Source organism: Prionailurus bengalensis, chromosome C1 (assembly GCF_016509475.1).
Source record: "Prionailurus bengalensis isolate Pbe53 chromosome C1, Fcat_Pben_1.1_paternal_pri, whole genome shotgun sequence".
Classification (NCBI taxonomy): Eukaryota; Metazoa; Chordata; class Mammalia; order Carnivora; family Felidae; genus Prionailurus; species Prionailurus bengalensis.
Window position 1 is genome coordinate 210859568 of NC_057345.1, and position 22024 is coordinate 210881591.

At 42.3% G+C, this 22024-nt stretch overlaps 1 protein-coding gene across 1 annotated transcript in view; it reads right to left on the reverse strand.

Moving 5' to 3' along the window:
- Positions 1-4811: 4811 nt before the first annotated feature.
- The window catches only part of IRS1 (insulin receptor substrate 1), a 63529-nt gene continuing 46316 nt past the window's right edge, over positions 4812-22024 (reverse strand). Inside the window, exon 2 of the mRNA XM_043578005.1 lies at positions 4812-9359. The gene's annotated coding sequence lies outside the window, so the exon portion shown is untranslated. The remainder of the gene's footprint in view (positions 9360-22024) is intronic.

Sequence of the window (22024 nt, forward strand, 5' to 3'; positions counted from 1 at the left end):
CAGGGGGACAAGATCTGGGTTATTATGAGGGTATCTCTTACACATAAGACATAATAGTTCCTCGATAATATTGTGGGTGAATAAATATTGGGACTCTATAACAATTTTAAAAAGTACCAAGCAATTGCCTTCCTAGCTAATGACTCAATTGATGACAGTGGTTCTTCTTTTTTAATCCAGCAATTCTCAAATATTTTCTCTTTGTCTCATAGGTTTCCAGGTATTATCTTCCTGACTGGAATTCATGCTCTTGGCCCTGGTTTCCATTCTCAGCATGACAGTTGATGACAAGTTAGAAAAGGAGATTGGAAAAGGATGCCTGTTTATTGTCTCTCTGATTGGTTGAGGTCCTGCTGTTCTGGACACCACAAACTACTTTGAACTCCCCTTGGAATTCTTGAGGAAACCCAGCCCCCTTTGAAAAGGACAAACTTTTAATTTGTTTCTACCTTTTGTGGGGGAGGTTGGCTGTTAATCTAGAAATACTGAGGCACCAAGAAAAAGGTATCATCCCAGATTGACCCTAATTCAGCTGTACATGCCTAACTATAAATAAGTATTTCAGTGTAAGTGACATTTAAAGAAGTCCTTCTAGCACTTCATTGATCAACTGTACAAGGACTAAGAAGCTCTGATAATATGATCATAAACTCTGTCCAACAGCAATATAGTGGTGGCCTCAGAGCTTCTTGACACTTTTTCAGCACACTGGGGAGAATTTCAGAAGCCCAGGGCACAAAACGTTGCTTCATCCCAAATATGACTCTTGAAAAACATCAGTTACAGGGATCAGCAAACATTTTCTATATAGGCCAGATAATATTTTATTTGGGGGCCATTTGGTCTTTGTCCCAACTACTCAACTCTGCTGTTACGGTGTTAGAGGCAATAAATAAATGAATGAGCATGGCTACATTCCAATAGTACTTTATTTACAAAAACAGGCAGCTGGCTGGATTTGGCTCACAGGCCATAGCTGTCTGACCTGACTGATTGATCATGGCATGGTGTGATGTATGGTAATATTGAAATGTGGGATTCACTGAGATTCCCACCCAACCCCCTTTGTGCTTTTTTAAAATAATATTTTGCTTTGTTTAACATTATGGAAATAAGACAGGATCATTGTAAACACAGAAAATTAGAAAAGCTAGAATTAAAGTCATCTATAATGCCATCAGACATACCACTTCTTAATATTTGGGGATATTTTGGTTTTTGTTTGTGATTTTGTTTTATAGAATCAGAAGAATGCTGTATAACACTGTAAGTAAAAATTTACCTAATTCCTTTATTTTTATGCTAATCCCTATGTAAGTTGAAACTAATTTATACTTTAGAGACTGTTTTTTATTTTTTTCTTTTTTTTTCCAGAAGCAGTGAGGATCTCCAACAATATCATTCCTTCTCTCCCATTTACAACTAAGAACATGATGCTTGAGATTTGGGGTGATATACATGTAGGACAGAGCAGAAAGGATAATGCTTATCAAGCACCAACAACACATTCCTTTAAGGTCAGGGTGTAAAATAACCCTGGAGAGATGTGTGTTTTGGGGAAACAACTGATTACTAATACAGTGTCATGAGGTCTTTGTTAAAATCTATTTGGTAAAAGCTCTTCAGGAAACTCTGTGTAGTTTGTGTGTAGTCCAAGCTTTGAGAAGCACTGTGGACTGGTGGGGTTCAAAGTACAGCAACTTGGGGCGCCTGGGTGGCTCAGTCGGTTGGGCGTCCGACTTCAGCTCAGGTCACGATCTCGCAGTCCGTGAGTTCGAGCCCCGCGTTGGGCTCTGGGCCGATGGCTCAGAGCCTGGAGCCTGCTTCCGATTCTGTGTCTCCCTCTCTCTCTGCCCCTCCCCCGTTCATGCTCTGTCTCTCTCTGTCCCAAAAATAAATAAACATTAAAAAAAATTCAAAATACAACACCTTCGCATATTAAATATTTTAAACTGAAGGAGTTTAAGAAAACAGCAGAAGCAGGAAGATCACTCTGACCTTCTCCCCTGGAACAGGTCATAACATGCTCACGTGAGTGGTGCCTGCCCTATACCCACAGGAAAAGAGCATACTTCTCTCCAAAGACAAAGGGGTGTCTGGAAAGAATCTGAACAAGCAGGCCTTGCTGTTTCCCTGTTTACTACCATAACCTCATACTCCTTAACCTTTCACCTTCCTCCACAATTGCCCGCTTTTCATCAAACCAAGCCTAAACATCCTCATCTAGCTGTTTCTTTGGGTCTTTGTTTCCTTAGGAAAGTTCCCGCCTTATGCAAAATTTATATTGAATAAATTTGTGTGCTCTCCTCCTGTCAATCTTTGTCAGTTTAATTTTCAGACCAAGCCAGGAACCTTAAGAGTCAATGAAAACTCTTTCCTCCCCTGCAGGGTATAGCAGAGAGGAAATTCCTGTATTGGAGGAGTTTCTACTATTCTTTCACTTCACGTGAGGCCTTGTTCTTCAACTCGTTGAGACTCAGGCATCCACCTGCTCATGTTTTTCCTCTGGCTAATCTCTGTCATTTATCTGATCATTGATAATCCATAAGAGAGAACCTAAGAAGTTCTGATTTACCTCTATTTACAGAGGTAATATGTAAAACCTAATGCCCAAAAACACAGTGGTTTGGATTTTATGCGGCTTTCACATTTCACCTGCTGCCCATGTTCATTCCTAAAATAAAGCCAAATATTTCTATTCTGCTGCTTTTGAAAAGGGGCATACCTATTGAGAAAAACAAGAGGGAACCAGAAAAAAAGATTTTTGACACAAATAAACGAAGCTAGACACAAAGGTAAAGAATGGAAACAAATCTAATAAGGCCTTGTTACTTTCTAGGGTGAAAGTTATTAAGATGAACAGAACTTCACTTTCAAGCTCCTATGAGATCATACTTGCTCAGCAAATTTGTAACACAAGGCAGCTGGAGCGATAAATGTTTTTCATGTACAGAACTTAAGTTTTGTTTAAGTACTTAGAAACCAAAGACTTGCAGTGGCATCGATGAGAATACACACTTGGCCATCAAGTCACCCTCACTGCAGGGGCTGCTCTGAAGCATCCTAGCCAGTGACACACATGTGCCCCTTCTCGCCTCTGCTTCCACATCTGGGAAACAGGAATACGGATAATACCTACCTCTGGGTTGCTGGAAAGATGAGGTGAGACAATTGATGTAACTTCCTGGTATCTAACCTAGAATGAATGCAGAGTAATGTCGCTTCAGAGAGATAATACCAGATACTCGATTATTAATGCTCCTAGTCCTTTCATCCACCTTTTATGTGCTCTGGTTTATTTCTGTATATGTGTAAAAGGCAATAAAACAGTTAGGCTATAAATGGCACCATCAATTCATTCCAACTAGACTTCCCTCAAATTACTCCTAATTAGTGATGTTCACATATAATTTCAATAGGGGCTAGAGTGATGTTTGTTGTGTAATACTACAGGGAGGGCAAAGTCAGTTGCTGTCATTGTTTTTCTTTTGAAAATAAATGGACAAAGTTAATGTAAAGCAAAGATGAACTAATGACTTCAAGCATTTATTCAATCATGTTCTGTGCTGCTTCTTAGCAATAAGGATACCATTTACAATGTAGGCAGAGGGAAGACCGTGCTAGCCTGTTGCACCAAATAAGAAAACTCAGGCTTTTTACTCTCAGTGGAGTATCAGCCTCATTAAAAAAAACGTTTTTTAAGTTAATCTTGAGTCTGCTCTAACAATGTAAGACACAACAATCACCTATTTAAATTGCTTAAGTTAGGGGTACCTGGGTGGCTCAGTCAGTTAAGCATCCAACTTCAGTTCAGGTCACGATCTCATGGGTTCATGGGTTTGAGCCCCATGTCAGGCTGTGTACTGACAGCTCAGAACCCACAGACTACTTCAGGTTTTGTGTGTGTCTCTCTCTCTGCCTGTCTCCTGTTCACACTCTGTCTTTGTCTCTGTCTCTCTCTCAAAAAATAAACATTAAAAAAATAAATTGCTTAAGCAAGAAAGCTCAATTTGGGAGAAGGTAGAGGAGTTGGCTGTTTCTATATTGGCAACATGCTTTCTTATTTGCAAAAGTCATTGGTGTCCTATCTTTTCTAGTGGTGAAACAATCCAAAAGGTTCCACTTGCACAGAAATCAGGATTTCTCACTCGCCCACCATGAGTCACCTGTTTAAACATATGTTCCTACACAGCTCCAGGGAATCAGCATTTCTAAGTGACTTTAGCAATCAGATACTTTCCCTGTACTAGTGTCCTATACAGTGTAAACAGTGGTGGCAGTAACCACGGCTGATGCCCAGACCCCATTCCAAAGAATCGGCCATCTTTGGAGTGGGTCTGGCCATTGATGTTTTTTTAAAAGCTATCCAGATGACGACAATGTGTCACCAGTGCATCTCTAGCCCCGTCCCCATAACCCATCAATGACAATCTGCATTTGAACAACCTCTTGGGGGATCCATGTGCACACTGAAAGTTTTGACAAGGCTGTTCCAGTGCCTATCAACAGAACATCTATCTTTCCATCCCAAGGAGAATGGATTTTTGCTTCCCTCTTCCCATTTTACCAACAACAACAAAAGCAGCTTAAAATCTTTCCAGGGTCTTTTTCTTTATGCTCTTGGCCACTGAAAGCCAACTGACAAGGGACAGTGTGAAGCAAACCTATCTGTTCCAAAATCATTTATTAAAGTATGTTAAATGGTGTATGCTGCTCTTACCCAAATGCCCCAGCAACTCTTTTAATTGGCAGTTTTGTTTCACATCCCATAACCAAAAACATTAAGGATCACTAGCATTCACATCCGTGAATTCATTTAGACAATTTTCTTTAATTAACAATGAAGACACTACAGTTCTAAGTACCAGACAAAATCGGGGGGAAGGGGGGACCGAAAATAAGCATAACACTATAAAGAAAACTAGGAAAAGTGAAACACTTCTAAATAAAAATATATACCTGGCCTGGTACCCATTACATATATACATAATACATATGTTATACACATATATACAGTAAATGTTTTGGTAGCAATACAGACCATGCATTGGTCCTTTTGTACACGGATGAAGTAGCACCATGGACAGCACCACCATCTTAAGATGATAAACCAAACTGCACATACATTAAATGAAAAAAATATATATATGTATTTAATTTGGCCCACCCTGCAGCCAAGAGGTGTAATGAAAGAACTTCGTAAGGAAAATTGTCCTGGGAACTACATTCTTAAGCCAAATAGCAAAGTTCTAACACAAACAAACAAAAACAAACAAAAACAAACACAAAACAGCACTCAAGAGGTCTATACAAATACAGACAAGTTTTCCTGTTTACTGAATTTGTCCTATTATGTGGCAGACTGGTTCACACCAGGGAAATTAACAACAGAAGCAAGGAGAGATTTAAATGCCAGGTGAATGGCAAGGGTTGAAAACACCAGAGCTCTTGGTGTATACATCACAAATGCCAAGTCATCAACAATGAAAGGAAGGCAACTCTCCGGCTGAGTCATTTTCTAATCTTATTAACTAATTATAAGCTCTCCATTACTGATACATTCCTTAAGAATGGGGTCAAACACCTTCACTATCTTTCTACCTCTTCACCACATCGAACTAGATGCTCTGGTTACAAGAAGTGGGAAACCCAACATGCCATCCGACCCATGCTTTCTCTACCCAGGTGTAGGAGACATGGACATACAGAGCTACACTAGGTAGGACCTCCAAGATCTTCTATGGCTTGGTTTTGGAAATGATCAAAGGCACCGGTGTCTAACCCTCGATGTTCTGACTACAGGAAGGCTGTTTTGCTTTCCACAGTGGATGTCTTTCTCTCAGTATTGGTGAGGCCAGATTTCCTCACATCCCAAGAAATGCATCCTTCTTCCTCTCAACTTTTTCAGCAGCCTTTATGAAAGCAGCGTTACCTCCACCTAACACACACGATGTCCTAGGAACACTAACTCCCCTGTCAAGTCATTGCAAAGCAGCAATTTCATATGTGGCTTCCATCCATCTCCATATTCCTCCCAAGGGGTCCTCCTGATCTCCCCAATCAAGGTCTTACTTCCCACAGTGTCTCTGGCTTCAGCACCTCTTTGTGTGATGGACTGACCCACAGAATTGTGCCAAAGCACTCAGAGCATTTCACATCTCTCCCATTTTTCATGGCTCTACTGTCGGTGGACGATGAGCTCCCCTCCCATTTTTAAACCACCTGCAGTAAACAAAATTAAAGTTTCAACTACATGGTGTATTGCATTCAGGATGCGAGATCGAACAAAACGGGCTTCAGTGTTGTAAAATGCTGTTTCTTACAGGACAGTAAAATTGTTTCTTAATATGTTAAATGTCCCAAAATTAAGTTAGGAGACAACAGAGGAAAAAAGGTTAAAAATCTCTACTTTTGGCTAGATGGTGTTCAGTAAACCCACTTTTGCAGTCAACCTAGATTAGTTAAGAAAGTCCCTGACCTTTGAAAGTTAGCAAGAAATAGCCACAAATGTAACATCGGTACTGAATTGTCATTATTGACTCAGGTGGTTGATCATTAATGGATTCTCTTCACTTCTAGCTGGTTCTAGGATTTTTTTTTCCCAGAATGAAGATATTCTCAAAGTCATGAAATATATTTGTTCTTTCTACAAAGGAGAATTTTAAAACTCTGTCTAGGTCTCTAAGAAAGAACACTATAAAAGGTTGGTCTCATGAGGAAAAGCCACTAACTTATAGGTTAACCAGAGGCCACTAGAAGCCCCATTAATGTAATTCCTTGGCTGGCCTACAAATACTTGGAAATGGATAAAAGCCAGCTCTCAATAGGAACTGAACACAAGGATTTAGTGGCTGATGTTGCTCAAGGTCAACCCCTCTGTAGTCAGAGCATGAGTTTTTGCCTTAAATACCAGCACTTCCAGTTTTAAATTGATGAGGTTGGATACCACCACCAGACCCAGCTCAGGGACCCCTAGAAGCAGCTTCTATAAGATTTTCTAACTTTATGCTACGTGACTCAACAAAGCATCAGAGAAATTAACCAAGCGATGGCTTTTCCAGTCTGTTCATTTCTGTTCTCACTCAAAAGATGTCGATACTCCACACACAGAGGTATCTTGGCAATACATAGTCAAAACTTAGCTTCCTTGAGAAATAATAACCAGCTTCACAGGAAAAGTGGTTGGGGCTGACTTTGTTCATTGATTTCTCTTTAACTACCTATGTCCCCAGTAGAAGACAGCAGGACAGCTTGCTTTCTTCCTACACTAGCAAGAGTATGAGTCAGAATACTTGAAACATTTAAGTTAGTTTGACGAAGAAAGTCTTTTTTATAAAAGTGTAAAAAAAAAATTCGTATCAGATTTTTAAAATCGGTAGTGTCCTCTCCTCATAGGAAATGATGTAATTCAGCAAGTTCCTTGAAAACAATGGATTCTTACGACCACAGACCTATTCATCTTAGAAATTGATGAGCATGCAAATGATTGGAATCTGCCACAATGAACACTGTACAACAATCTGTGAGGTACATGCTATCTGGCTGAGTTAACAGAACGCAGGCCTTGCCAGCGTGAGGAATTCCATTTATGTCCACTCCCTTTTGAGTGGTCCCCCGACCAGTTGACGAGGGGCAGCGGCCACTGCAGTGCCCCCAACCCTGGCCCCTTCCGGGTCTCCCTTCCCCCACCCAGGGAGCTCAACCCATGGGAGAAATAAAATGTTGCTCTTTCTCAACAGCAGGGCTGGGAATTTTTGATAGAGAGTTTACATGGCCTCCGAAGAGCCTGACATCGGCATTAATTCACTTAACCTTTAGGAAGTTCCCTGGCAAAAAAAGATTAAAAACACTGTAGGCAATAGCTCGAAGTTATGTCCACTGCCTTTTCTTTTTCATAAGGAAAAATTCCAAGATGTGTGTACTTTCCAAATAAGAGGAGGATTAACCTCTTCACTGCTGGCTAGATGTTTCAGTAGCTGGTCATTAGGCATTGACATGCTCTCTGTACACTGGGTTTTATTAACTAATCACTAAAAGGCCAGTACCCACCAGGGCAAATGGGCCAAATTACATTCAGTTAAATAATGTGGCACGGGATGTTCTCAGAAAACAGGAGATAAGGGTCTTATGGAAAGTGACATGTAGCCCTGGTCATGATAAAAAACATTTTTCTGGAGTTTTAATTTCTGGTTAGAAATGAAAGACAAGTACTCACTTGTCTTACCATCTTTCCCGAGACGATGCAGGAAATAAAAGATCCTAATGTGTGCACAGAAAAAAAAAAATGGTAGCAATGGAGCAGGAAGCTTACAGAAGTGGGGGGAGGGGGAGAAGAAAAGATCAACAGTCTCTAGTTTATTATGAATAGAAAGAAATTTCCAGAATTTACAAACACCCACATTGTTCATTCCAAAGAGAGCTTTTGATTTAAAGGAATCACCCAAGTCTCCTCCTCTTTACAGTATATACAATGGAAGTCTTTGATTTCTTTTAGTTGTGATTTTACTTCCATCCAATTGCCAATTTTACGCTGACACTTGAAAATACCCAGTAGAATATACCCTTCTTCAGTTTAATTAACATGGCCTATTGCCTTACAGGAAAAATACAAAATTAAGGTCAATTCTTGTAAGGATCTCAGCTCAACATCAGGGCTATATTACAAGAGATAGTATCAGCAAATATAACTATACAATTGAGAACCATCTAATGGTACTATGATTCTTATTATATTATTTTTCTGAATTACAATCTTAAAACAAGGATCGTACCCTATTCTACTCTTGTTAGCCTCGTTTTAAGTATTTGCTCCACTCTTTACAACAGAACATTGTATACCTCAGTTCCACATCCAAAAAAAAGATGTGCTGTAAGAAAAGTTACATTTTAATTAAAAAAATTACACATATAAATCAAAACCTATGTTAAATATTTAATACTCTCTCCACCCAAAGCGAACAGTTCTGTATGAAATAATTTACAATGATGCTTTGTCATACGCAGTTTCAGCAGCAGATGAAATGTATCTTGTAAATGCAGTGAGAGTAAACCCCTTCTCTCGTGGCATGGAGGTGATCACATCAGCTCACGTGGCCAGCTGAGTCCTTAAGGTTGAAGATGAACTTAATGCAGACTCATTATTCTGGTGTCACAGTGCTTTTTTGCTTGGCACAATATAGTACGTGCAGTTCAGTCAAGGAACTCCTGAGGATTGTAGAAAGTAAACAAACTGAAATGGATGCATCGTACCATCTACTGAGGAGGAAGATGTGAGGTCCTGGTTGTGAATCATGAAATATTCAGAGTCTGGGTACCCATGAGTTAAGGGAAGATTTGCTGAGGTCATTCAGGTCTTCATTCTGAAAAGAAAAAGAAAAAGAGTCGTCAGCAAAGGCATCTCAAACCTCATATTCCATCATTTTCTAAGGGTTTTTCTTTAAAAAGGAGGCAGAACCAGATAAGCCGAAGTTACGGGCACAAACAGTACTGTGTACTTAAATAAAATCAACAGACTGTATTTAACTTTTTTTCCCCTTTCAAAATGCAAGAGTCTAAAGCAAATACAAACTCAAAACAGTCAATATTAAGTCAGTAAACAAATCGATCTGATTTGGAGGTTTCAGAATTTAACAACACAAAAACACAAAATACTTGGATGTTCTTAGGATCAGAACAAAAATGTGAATTACAGTTATTGTGTAAAACTACTATAAAATATGGTAGGCAGAGTCCAGCCAGGCCACACTTCATCTTCTTTTGGTTAAAAGTCAAGTGTAGATTTTAGAATTTGAAGCCGGAGGGCCTAACGTTACAAAATCTGAAGTCAAGTTTTTAATGTGCCGTTGTTTGACATGAGATGAAAATTTCAGATGCGAAAGGAGACCCAGGTGAAACAGACCCAGTTAATCATTAAATTAAAAAGGGAAGGGATTCTGATTTAGACCTAATAGAAATGTTACTCTGCAAGAAGCACATTTCTTCCATGCAATTCAAGAAGGCAGACCTCATGGGGCATTATCCATTCCCTTCCAGAGAGGAGACACCTTTTTCAACGTTACGAACCCTCCTTCGCTCTCAAGTGTTAGCATTCGACAGTCCTTCTGAGGGCCACATTCTTTATGCATTCCACAGTTATTTACAAGTACCAATATTTACAGAATGCCTTCAGTAGTATATGGCACCACACAAAAGAGGAAGGAGGTAAATCCCCTGGTAAATGCACAGGAAGGAGGTAAATCCCATGGTAAATGCACAGGAAAAAAGCTCTCGCTGCACGGAAAGAATACTTCTAACTGGGAACAGAAAGGAAGTAATTCACTGACACATATGGCTTGGTCTGGAAGGAAAGGGATAGTTTGGGGATGTGGAAATGGGATCCTATCTATGCTGCTTTGGGGTTGCCTCTCCAGAGCTCAACACAAGGGCTGGCACACAGTAAGTACTCACTAAATATGAGTGGAATGAATCCAAGGGGAAAAGCACAGTTCCCACCGTGAGCACACGATAAAACAAGGTCTGGGGAAGAGAGTGCGGCCGCGGAAAGGCCAAGGAAAGAATATAGTCATGTTGCCTCACGAGGTATGTGGAAGGGGGTCAAGGAAGTAAGCCTGCAAATGTAGGTTGGGTAGATGAAGAACTCTGAAGGAAACCCCAAGACACCTTTAAGTATAGGGACAACAAAGACATGCTTCATGATAAGTCAAGATGCGGTAGTTATAATAATCCATATCCGTGGCAAGGAAAGGAACAGGTTCTACAATTCGTCCAGAGTATATGTTGACCGATTGAACTGTTTCTCGCTCTCTTCTCTCGAAGGAGAGTATGGCCGGGACCTGTGAGCCTTCCCTATTTACATAATGGCTTTCAGGTAAGTCGAAATGTACTAAGCGGAGACTCTAGCTTGATGAGGAGATTTCTGTTTATTTCAGAATATTAACCCCACCCCTAAATGACAGGTAAACAGCCTATTTTTCTCTATACAAATAAAGACGTGACATGGAGACACCAATGTGAAAACAAGAGAGCGCTCCAGGCCTATCCCTTTCGTTGCCAGAGAAACAGGACTTACTCTGTGTGGTTCCCAAAGTGTCAGGAAAACCCATCCCTTCAGAAACCCCGGAGAACCATCTCCAGATCTCCCATAGGCTTGCAAGGTTCTCCTGCACTCACACCGCAATCTATCCGAACGTTCTGACCAGAGTATCCAGACACAGCTTCACAGCTCTGGGCCTCAGATGAAGTGGGAAGGCCCCACTGTATTAAAGGGCTTGAGACAAACAAACAAACTGCTCATTTACAGAAAAGGGGAGGGGAGTGTGTGTGCGGTGGGAACGGAGGGCACACGGTATGCTTTTCATTTTATACCTGGCTCTCGGCCAGAAGGGTTGAATGAACAGCTCAGCACAGGAACAAACTGTATCCAGTTTTGTAGTCACATGTGCCAACCTGCATGAATGCGGCGGGGCAGAGATCGGGGGCCCTCTGAAAAGGGAAAACACTGTGGCTTCGCCAGATGCTGAAATCTGTTGCTTTGGGGCCACTCCGGAACCCTCCCTGTAGCTTCCCGCATGCGTGTGTGTTCAAAGAGCAGGAAATAAAGGATCTGTCAACTGCACCATAAACTCTCCCTCTAAAGTCTCAGCGTACTACTTTTCAAACCCCTTGGTCGTAAATCCTGATCAGCACACGTCTCAGCCACGAATGCTCCCTTCTGGTGCCATCACCTTGGGGATCTCTGAGAAAGTGAAAACAAGTGGGGAAAGTGGGAGGGTCTGCTGACCGCGAGTATGGGGACAGAGGCTATAAACAGGCAACAGAGGCCCAGAAAAACTTAAAGGGAAAGTCTGAAGTTCACATCTGCTTATCTTTGTTCAAGGGTGTGTGTGTACGTGTGTCTGTGTGTCTGTATGGACACACAGAAAACTTCGCTCCTGAGTAAATGATACAGATTTCTAACAGGCACGCCTGGGTGAGAACTGTCCTTCATTCCAGCCACCTTGGGGTCTGCATACTTATCCCAATCAGGCAGCCATTGTTGGAAGCAGCATTTTTGGAATGCCTTCTCAAGTTCCCATTTCTTTTTTTTGCACCCGCCTTCTCAGCCTCGGGCATATTCTTTTGAAGGATCTCTATAGCAGCCAGTCTTGGCCCTTTGAGGGCACATTTGATCTTTCGAAACAGCCAAGAAGTTTTGGGAGCCAAATAGGGTGAACACAGGGGCTGATTAAGCTGAGTAATGGTTCCCAGTGAGGCATTAGCTAAAGCCAAAGAACCCCAAAACTAAAGTTCCAAAAGCATAGCTGTTCACAAATGCTCTGAGGAGTTTTATTGGACATGAACTCTGAGGACATTACAGACAGACCTCAGCCTATGTTCCTGGGGCTTAAGTTCACTTGCCTATATCCCCGCCTCTATGCAACTGCAGTCAGGAAGGGCTGATTCTCAATAAAGGAAGTCTCTTGAAGGAAGGCAAACACATATAGTATACATTTTTGGAATATATTTTTAAAAAGTCAATACCCACAGTAGGTTCCAGCACTCATTCAATTCAAGAAACATCTGTTAGTGACAAATGAAAAGTCAGTGATAAAGACTATAATCAGCACCAAAAGGGAAGACAGGGGTGTAGGTATGTTTGATGCACTTTATATATACAACCCCAAAGGACTCCCCACCAACCGAATGAGGCAAATATTGCAACAACGTTTCACAAAAACAAAAAGTCATTTGTAACATCCATAAGCTGGAAACAAAAAAGCAAAAAACACTTCCTTGGAGAAGAGCTGGGCAAATACCAAATGGTGATGTTCCTATGATATTTTCTGTCTAGTTACATCACTGGGGAATAACTTCTGAACTCAGAAATACCATGCACCTGTCATGAGATTTAGTAGCAGGAAATTACATTTTGATAAAATTTCATCACCACATCAGCATCTCTTGTACCTTTCCGTGTGTCTTGTCGTAAGATAAAACCTACCTAATCCTGTTGCCAGTAATGAAAAATGCAATTTTTAAAGCATTATCAAGTAAGTCAACACTTGAGCAATGCTACTTGAGACTTATGGATTACTGCATTATTGCATCCAGTAGGAATTTACATCTTTTGGACTCGACCCACTTAAACTATGCCTACCAAAGCTGAAAAACAAATAAAGCTTCTGCTGCTGTTCACACTCAGCCTGATTAACCTTCACCGTAAAGCAGCTGAAAACAGCATCAGGCTATATGATATTGTGTACAATGAAGGATCCATACCCTTCCAACGACGAATTTTTAGTCCAACCCATTGACTAAAAGTTTTCTCTTGTATTCAAAGGCCTTGAAACCTCCTTCCAGTTTGTTGAGTCAACTGCAACACTGTTCTAAATACCTGGTTAAAGCAGTCCTTGCAATTTCTAGTTTTAGTAAGAAAACAGGAGTAAAATGTTATAAGTTGCTGGGCTATTGTCTTATTCCAAAATGTAGCCAGAACATAACTCTTCCTCACCCAACTATGCTTAGAAAAAAATGACTGTAACTACAGTAAATGGCTTTTCTTCGGTGGAGATCATTGTTTGAAATCTCATATCGTAGATCAACTAGAAAAAAATTTTTTATAAATAAATTCCTCCACTTAAAGGCATGTGTCAAAACAGCACATTTTTCTTTCACTTAACATAAACAGCTATGATTTAAAAAAAAAAATTCTCGATCACAATATAGAAAATTTATACAACACAAAAAATGTAAAGAAGGAATAAAATTTCCTGAAATCTTGTCAACCAGGTAAAACCCATGATTCAGCTGTGGTCCTAAGTTCACTATTTGCTTAAAGGACTTGAACTTTTAAAATTCTACATTTAATGTCAAAATTGTTTAAATAGGACTGGAAAATAATGTTTTCATCATATTTCGATCTTCCCCATTCTTAAAAAAAAAATCTGTGATGAGACGATATTTGAAATGTTAACCAACTTTTAAACCTTTTCGGTATTCTATCCCTTTCCCTTCCTCCCAATTTATCGTGGATGGGGATGGGGATGGGAGTTTGAAAGTAGGAAAAGCCTCTGGCTTCCTGGCTTTGGGGTCCAAAAGCCCAAGTCCTTACGGGAATGGGACAAAGCATATAGAAGAACAGGAGGGGAGGATTCCTCTCAGAGGAGAAGACCGTTCCCTTCACCTGGGAATAGAGAGAGAAATGGTGGGCATGGTGGGTAGCTTTGTACTTGGCAGAATGCCGAAAATGGAGCCTGTAACATCTCTCTAAATCTTGTCTTTCCTGGCTTGTTGACTTCTTATTTGACACAATTATAGTCAACTGCATACCACTACTGTGATGGCAGTCCATTTCTTCAGCCACCTCACTGATGCCAACACAATAATTCACGGTACCACTAATTTAGAGACGATCGAGTCTTCTAGAATGCTAACATATTATTAGTAAGGTACATTATAAAACACTGCCAAAGTATTCTGTCTTTAAGCAGACCTGATTCTGGCAAACAGGCCAGTAAATTAACACACACACACACACACACACACACACACACACACATCAGTATTAAATAGATTCATAGTTCTGGGAGTATATGTGTACTCTGGATTTTAACCTTCACACTACTCAATCTCAGATGGAGAAAGGAGACTGCTGATCCATTTGATGGACTGTGAAACCCTTGTTAAAGACATTTCCTGGCTTAGAGTTTGGTTCTACCACCGAGGGTTGGACGTCAGCATTTAGGGAGGAAACAGAATTATCAGCTCAGTCCTGTTAGCCGTAATAATCACCCAAGTAAAATAAAAGAAAAGCTAACTCCAGGGAGTTTCAAGTTTGGGACACAGGGAGAATCACTCTGCTTTTTACAAGGTACAGCTGGGGAGTGTGGGGGCAAGCTGGGACTCTAGCGAAGGACAGACCTAAGTGGCAGAGGAAGGAAAGAAGGAAGGAAGGAAGGAAGGAAAGAAGGAAAGAAAAGAGAGATAAAGAAAGAAAGAAAGAAAGAAAGAGATAAGAAAGAAAGAAAGAAAGAAAGAAAGAAAGAAAGAAAGAAAGAAAGAAAGAAAAAGAGAGAGAGAGAAAGAAAGAAAGAAAGAAAGAAAGAAAGAAAGAAAGAAAGAAAGAAAAAGAAAGAAGGAAAAATCAAGGTAGGATTAAACTAAAGAACTCAAGTTAGAGGAAAGACCAAGACGTTTGCTAGTTTCTGTTGACAAGAAGCTAAAGAAAGGAAACATCTTTGAAAATAGGCCAGAAGGGAGCTGGAAAGACTTGGTTTCACGGTCTTAAAAGGCAAAGGGTAACTGAGCAGCCAGGCCAGTGCTCTAAAGGAGCTGCTTAAATAGCACTTTTTCCTGGTGCAAGTCACATGGGCGAGAGCTGGGGAAGATAACAAGGTTGCTGGCCAGCCCTTCCAGCACACGGGGCTGCCAGGGAGGACCATTCAGGGACAGCTGCCAACATGTGAGAGGCCACCTCGCTCCAGTTCCCCTTTTGTCCCAGCGAAAGACCTTCTGGCAGGGCCGGTGACTTCAGGAGACCACCAGTGAAGAAAGGCAACGTGTATCATGAAAAGAAAAGGAGAGGGGCTGACCCAGGAGCCGGCCATCCAGCCTTCGAGCCTCCGCTGTGGTCCACGGGGTGAATCCTGCCAGCACTGTGGACCTCTCCTGTCCCCAAAAACAAAGGGCAGGGACTTTTCGAGAGGGTTGGAAATTTATGGAGAAGACAGATTAAAACGACTACAACGACCTATGGTTTGCAACAATTAAAAGTATTCTGCCAGGGGTGGCCAGCTGGCTCAGTGGGTACAGCGGGTGACTCTTGATCTCAGGGTCATGGGTTCGAGATTACTTAAAAATAAAATCTTAAGAAAAAAAAAAAGTATTCTGCCAATGATGTATTAAGGAAATCTGAAGAAGCATTCAGAAATCTTTTAAGCCAGGGGCGCCTGGATGGCTCAGTCAGTTAAGCAGTTGACTCTTAATTTTGGCTCATGATCTCATGGTTTCTGGGATCCAACCCTGCGTGGGGCTCTGCACTGACACTGTGGGGCCTGCTTGGGATTCTCTCTCTCCCTCTCTCTCTCTGCCCCTCCTCCCCTCTCTCTCTGTCTCAAAATAAATAAATAAACATTTTTAAAAAATCTTTTAAGCCAAAGAATATTCACTTCAGTTATTTCACGGGTTATTTCTTTTTATTAATATGGAGCATGCTGAGAAAGCAAACGGGGGTCGTCAACACCGTTAAGAGCCCTCCCCCATCCCCGCAAGGTAAGTCAAAATGTCTCAGATCTCTCTTCTACAGAAATCAGAACGCATCCCCACATACGTGACAGTCAAGGTAGGGGAAACTCAGAAAAACAACCCCTCTACATTACAAGTCAGACCACATAATGTGGGACAGGAAGCTTTAATTTTAACGGAGCTCAACCAAAATAAACCTGTTGCCTGAAGACACGAAAGTAATATGATACCTTCTTCCCTACCTGAGAAAGCAAGTCATAAAATTCAGTCTTTCTTCTGCTTTCATGGGAGCTATTTCTGCAGTTTATTTTCTCTCCTAGGAATTAAATTCCAGCTCTGAGGTTTATAGTTTATACTGTCACTTCGCATCAGTTTTTTGGTTTTGTTTTGTTTTAATGTTCAGAAACACAGGAAGTAGGTTTTATTGGTCTGGCTTTGATCCAAACCAGTAGACATAAATTCAAATCACAACTTAGTTTACAATGTGGGGTAGAGATAGTAAAAAAGTGTTTGCAATGCCATTTCTGGAATTAGGCAAATGGGAATGAAGCAGACTCAGCCTAGTGCTGCTGCCTCTAATATTTCTGCTAAACACTAAATAGATTTCGCATTCTTTCCTTTCTCCCTGGAGTCAGATCATAAATTGCTTCAAGAAAGCAAGTGCCTGATTTTACATTTGAGTAATTGTCTGACTACCCAATTGTTTCTTATCAACTATCAGCAGCTTTTCCGTAATAGCATAGGAACCAGAGCACAGAACAAGCATTCACACAGAGGGCCCCGAGTCTGCAGCGGGCTGAGGTAAGGATCATTAACACCACTGACATCACTTTTGGCAGCCGGGGAAAAGGGAAAACCTGTGTTTTTAATCTACTTCCTACTCACCACAAGTTTTTAGCCGGAGTCCCCGATAATATGGGTTTGTGGCTGACTGTATGGAAGAATTTGGTAATGCAAGAAAAATGCAAGTACTGAACTGAACAAGCATCTTTAACGGGAACCACGAGGTACCTCAGCTGCGTGGCCCTGATCTTCCGTGGTATTCTGATCATGAAACGGGCCTACCGGAGGACAGGGCCATGCCCAACTGTTCCTAGTAAGGTCAAGCTCAGTAGAAGACTCTCCGGACTGCACACAATCTAAGTGACATGTCCTGGAAACCATCATCATAAATCACAAACAAAAAGGTGTTACCCTTTGTCTTCCCTCTTGCTTTGAGAATACTTAGGGGGAAAATGTGGGGGAGAATGTAATCCAGATTCTTGGAAGTTACATGAGCTGTTGTTGTTTATGTGGCCCAAATGATGAAAGAAAGCTCTCTGAAACCAATCGAAACTGGTAGACGGCGGTGTATTTCAAATGCATTCAGAGCACAATTGTGACTCATTTTACTGGAAGCATTCTTTTAAAATTTTTTTTAATGTTTTTACTTAGTTTTGAGACAGAGAGAGACAGAGCATGAGCAGGGGAGGGGCAGAGAGAGAGGGAGACACAGAATCTGAAGCAGGCTCCAGGCTCTGAGCCGTCAGCACGGAGCCCGACTCGGGACTTGAACCACGATCTGTGAGATCATGACCTGAGCCCAAGTCGGATGCTTAACCAACCGAGCCACCCAGGCGCCCCAAGAATTCTTTTTAAAGAAATGCAAGTGATAAGACTTCTGGGCTAGGAAACCAAGTCTTTTTTTGTTCGGTTTTTTTCTTATGTGTTTTTTTTATTTTTTTTTGACAGAGAGAGAGAGAGAGAGAGAGAGAGAGAGAGAGAGTGTGTGTGTGTGTGTGTGCACGCGCACGCACGTGAGTGGGGGAGGGCAGAGAGAGAGGGGGACAGAGGATCCTACGTGGGCTCTGTGCTTTGAGCAGAGAGCTCAGTGCAGGGCTTGGACTCATGAACCACGAGATCATGACCTGAGCTGACGTCGGACGCTCAACTGAGCCACCCAGGTGCTTCTGTGAAAGCAAGTCTGAAACAAAAGTCAGTTAAGGAGGATGGAAAAGAGTCCCATCCATCTCAGGCTACCGAAGGCCAGGGGTGAGACCTCCATGTAGCTGGGCTGTGTTCAAGCTAAGCTGTAACCCTGCTTGCAATAAAGCCATGCGATAAGTAGGGCTGTCACCATCTGACTGAGGTGTGTCCTGTATGGACTTCTGAATTCTAAAATATAATTTAGGAAATTAAATCCAAACAAAAAAAGGTTATTTTTGAGAACGAAGATGGTCCTACCACATGGCTGTTAACACTTTTTAAACACTGGTCAATTTTAACTCAAAACTTCTTTCCAAGTTAAAATGCAAAAGGAGGGGCGCCTGGGTGGCTCAGTCGGCTAAGCGGCCCACTCTTGATTTCGGCTCAGGTCGTCATCCCAGGGTCGTGGGATTGAGCCCCACATCAGGCTCCGTTGCTGGGCATGGAACCCGCCTGAGATTCTCTCCCTCGCTCGCTCTCTCTGTCTTTCTCCCTCCCTCTACCCCTTTTTCCCACTTGTGTGCTCTTCCTAAAAAGAAAAAAAAAACATTGAAAAGGAGACTAAGAATTTACACGATCTCCTCTTCTCTCATGCTTTTCTCTGTGATTTTGGACAAGTTAGTAACCCCTGTAAATCACAACATTGTCATCTGTAACACGGGGATAACAGTACCCATTTCACAGGGTTATCTTTAAGCTCAAATGAGATAATACACGAAAATTTTCATCATTATGCCTGACACATGTGAGCCCTCAAACATCAGCTCTTATTGTAAGAACTCTTATCAAGAACTAGATATCCTTGGAGGCGCCTGGGTGGCTCAGTCGGCTAAGTGTCTGACTTGGGCTCAGGTCATGATCTCACAGCTACTGAGTTTAAGGCGAGTCGGGCTCTGTGCTGACAGCGTGGAGTCTGCTTAGAATTCTCTCCCTCCCTCCCTCTCTGTTCTTCCCCCGCTGGTGCACCCTCTGTCTCTGTCTCTCTCAAAACAAATAAATAAATATTAAAAAAAAAAGTCCTAGATATCCTTGGATCTCCCATCTTTTCCTGATACCTGAAAATACACGCCAACCAAAGATGCTCTGGTGGAATCTGCAAGCAAGAATAAATCCATAGACCAGATACCAGCCAAGGGCTGAGGCTGAAGCCAAGATTAGAATGAGTCTTGGGAAGGGAGACAAAATTATTTGCGAGGGGGGGTGGTATGGAGGAAGTGCCAGAACGAAAAGAAAAGGTAAAAAGTAGTGGTGAAGCTAAAAATAAGACCCTGGGATAGGATTTTAGACAAAGACCTGTCTACCTACACAGGGAACAGCACAAGGTAAATATTAGGACGGAAAGCGTTCGCGTGTCTTTGGCGGGTCTTAAATTAATGCTATCTACAGAAACACCGTTGAAAGCCCACTTCTCTTGCTTTCTCAGAGGAATCAGAAGCCTGAAGCCCCCAGCCCTTCTAAGTCAGCCAATGAAAGACTCACCATGCTACACGAAACGATTCACAAAGAATTCTCCTGAATAGACTTAAATGGATGTTTAGTGAGATTCTTATGCACTATTTCCAGGTTCCAAAGCATGTTTCTAATTGGAGGGGGAGGGGACGGGCGGCTTTTGTTTCTGAATTCTTGTCCCCAGTCTCGCATCTGAAGGAACCGAACGGGAATGTGACACAGCCAGTCAACGCTGCCTGACTTACTTGACGAAAACCTGAAACTACAGCCAGATGCACACGTCGAAGGGTGGGCAGCTGGAAGAGGAGGGGGAAAAACACTGGAAAGATCATCTGAAATTATTGACAACGTGTACATTGCTTGCATCTCTAAGGCCTTTGAAGCAGACAATGGTGCAGATTTCTAAGCGACTGCAAACACTTCTCTATTGTCCAGGATCAGGAAGCAAAATTCTTCCAGCCGACAAGGAGCAGCTGACCTTTCACCCGCTGACCCCGGGTTCACGGTCTCTGCTTTCATGTCTCAAGTCTCACTTCCACTTTGCTCTTGTTCCCCTTTCTTTTCCCCATTATCTGACATCTCAGCCTTTGGCTTTTTAATTTGGAGAACGGCGTTTGTGGAGAAGTTCCCTTACCAGCCCGCTGAATTGAACCCCATCATGTCACTCGGCTACTGAGCTGCCTGCCTGGCTGAACTAGAAACCTCCTGAGGACAGCTGTGCCAAATTCTTAATTAAGAGGTGGTGGTGGGGCGCCTGGGTGGCTCGGTCGGTTGAGTGTCCGACTTCGGCTCAGGTCATGATCTCACAGTTAGTGGGTTCGAGCCCCGCGTCGGGCTCTGGGCTGACAGCTCAGGGCCTGGAGCCTGCTTCAGATTCTATGTCTCCCTCTCTCTTTCTGCCCCTCCCCTGCTCGCTCTCGCTCTCTCTCTCTCTCAAAAATAAACATTAAAAAAAAGAAAAAAAGGAATAATGGAGCGCCTGGCTGGCTCAGTTGGTTAAGTGACCGGCTCTTGGATTTCAGTTCAGATTCTGATCTCACAGTTCATGAGTTCAGCCCCACATCAGGTTCTGTGCTGATGGCAGGGAGCCTGCTTGGGATTCTCTCTCTCTCTCCCTCTCTCCCTGCCCCTTCCCCTCTCCCGCTCATAAGCATGTGCGTTATCAAAATAAATAAATAAACATAAAAAAAAAAGACAACGCTGCTCAGTGACCCTGAGGGAATTACAGTCCCAGAGGAGATAAGGGGGTCTGTGAAGGTAAGCCACTGGTGAGCCAGGCAGGAGCCATCTGGACTCCACTGGAACATGCTCAGGGGACTAAACCCTTTTCTCTGTACAGACCTTCTAGCTTCCAAGCACGTCACTAAATCTCTCGTTCTCAATTTGGGTGGCCAGGAGTAATGTCTCCCTGCAAAAGGTATTTGGCAATGCCTGGAAACATTTTTGGTTGTCACAACTGGGGTTGGAACGAAGGGGGAGAGAGGCCGTTGGCATGTGGTGGGTGGAGGCCCCGAATCCTATTAAACCTCCCACAATGCACAGGATGGCCACCTGCAACCCAGAACTATCTGGCCCCAAACGTCAACAGTGCTGAGGCTGAGAAACGTGCCACCAAACGTGCCCGTTAACTGTTTCTGGGGTCCATGCCAATTCTACGGAAGTGCACGCGGGAAGAGGCAGGCATTCCCGTTTCTAAGACCCTCTTTTATTTATGACTGCCACACCGTGGCTTCAGAGTCCCGGTGGGTGTGCACTCCATGCTCACAGCCTTACCTCTGCTGTGTCCCCTTCCCTCCTTTTTTACTAGAAGATGGCCAATCTGATTAACCAGTCCAGGCCCATATTTTCACATGTTCCTCCTCCAAAGGAGAACAAAGATGTCCGGGTGTGACACAAAAGCAAACACTAAACCGGGGGGAGAACACCAGGCATCCTGGAGTCCAAAGTAACAGAGTGCGGGGGAGACTAGCAGGTGCCCTGTGCTCCCCCTACATGGACCATGAAAAAGAGATCGACCCCACGAAGAGTTATGCTTTATTACTTCCAGGTTTGTATCTCATCCAACTGAGCCAATACTTTCGGGATGGTCTGGGACAAGTCATCTGACCTCGCTTTGCCTCCACAATTTCATAAAATGGAGAAAATATCTAGTCCTTACGATCATTTGTAAAACTCACTGAGAAAGAAGAGACTTTCCTTATGTTATTTGTGACTATTAGTCGTGCCCGTTGGGCTCCAATATCTGGGAGTAAAATGAAGTTAAGAATTAGGCCCCCTTTGTTCCAGAATTAGTCAACATTTTTTTTTTAATTTTTTTAATGCTTATTTTTGAGAGAGAGAGAGAGAAAGAGCAAGCAGGGGAGGTGCAGAGAGAGAAGGAGACACAGAA